The sequence below is a fragment of the Mesoplodon densirostris genome, chromosome 18, assembly GCF_025265405.1.
Source record: "Mesoplodon densirostris isolate mMesDen1 chromosome 18, mMesDen1 primary haplotype, whole genome shotgun sequence".
In the NCBI taxonomy this organism is placed as follows: domain Eukaryota; kingdom Metazoa; phylum Chordata; class Mammalia; order Artiodactyla; family Ziphiidae; genus Mesoplodon; species Mesoplodon densirostris.
The window spans coordinates 49,446,638-49,448,077 of NC_082678.1; the positions used below are offsets into that span (position 1 = coordinate 49,446,638).

At 35.4% G+C, this 1,440-nt stretch overlaps 1 non-coding gene across 1 annotated transcript; it reads left to right on the forward strand.

Moving 5' to 3' along the window:
• The first annotated feature begins 1,287 nt into the window (after window positions 1-1,287).
• Window positions 1,288-1,440, forward strand: LOC132479439 (small nucleolar RNA SNORA57). Its single transcript, XR_009530553.1, has one exon. It is a non-coding gene; the product is annotated as a small nucleolar RNA SNORA57 (small nucleolar RNA).

Here is a 1,440-nt window from a genome sequence, read left to right on the forward strand (position 1 = left end):
GCCACAACAGTGAGAGGCCTGCGTACCGCAAAAAAAAGAAAGAAAGAAAGAAAGAGATTAAAATGAAAAAAAAGGATTAGTAGCTCAAAGTGATTCATTAAAATATTAATATAAACCACGTCTAATATTATACTTGATGATGAAAGGCTGACACGTTCCCTTAAAATCAGGAACAAGTCAAAGATGTCCACTTTCACTAATTCTTTTCAATATTGTACTGGATGTTCCATTTAGGATGTTAGAAAAGAAAAAAAGAAATAAAAGGCAACCAGGTAGAAAAGAAAGAAGTAAAACTACCTCTGTTTGCAGATGATATGACTTATATACAGACAATCCTAAGGAATCCACTAAAAACTACTAGAATTAATAAATGAGTTCAGCAGGGTTGCAGGATACAAGATCAACATGCAGAAATCAACTGTATTTCTGTATACCTGCAATGAACAATCTGAAAATGAAATTAAGAAAATAATTCCATTTCCAATGGCATCAAAAAAGTTAAAATACTCAGGAACCAATTTAACAAAAGAAGTTCAAGACTTGTACACCAAAACTACAAAATATTGAAAAAAATTAAAGAAGATCTAAATGACTGGAAAAACATCCCATGTTCATGAATCAAAAGATCTGACGTTGTTAAGATGGCATTACTCCAAATTGCTACACAGATCCAGTGAAATTTCTATCAGCATCCTTTTTCGCAGAAATTGGTGAGTTGATCCTAACGTTCGTATGGAAATGCAAGGGACTTAGGATAGCCAAAACGATCTTGAAAAAGAAGAACAAAGTTGGAGGAATCATACTTCCTAATTTCAAAACCTAGTAAAAAGCTACAGTAATCAAAATAGTGTGGTAATAGCATAAGGATAGACACATAGATCAATGGAATAGAATTGAGTGTCCAGAAATAAACCTTCTCATTTTTTGGTTAACTGATTTTTAGCAAGGGTGCAAGACCATTCGGTGGGGAAAAAATAGTCTTTTCAACAAAATGTTCTCAGACAACTGGATATCCACATACAAATAAATGATTTTGGACTCTGCTCTCATACCATATGCAAAAAATTAACTCACAGTGGATAACAGGCCTAAACATAAGAGCTAAAACTGTAAAACTCTTAGAAGAAAACATAGAAGTGTATCTTCATGACCTTGGATTACACAATGGTACCTTAGATATGACACCAGAAGCATAAGTGACACAAGAAAAAAATAGTTAAATTAGACTTACTCAAAATTTTTAAAATTTGTGCTTCAAACGACAGTATCAAGAAAGTAAAAAGGCACCCTCCATTTCTTGGCAGGGATGGGGCTTGCGGTCCTGGTCCCCGTAATGCAAGGAGTAGAGGGAAAGAGGTATGGCTCTGGCCCCTTGACATCATGTCTTCGGTACCGGCGGCTTCTAGTCTGCCGGTTCTATCCTCAAGAGCCAGGACACAG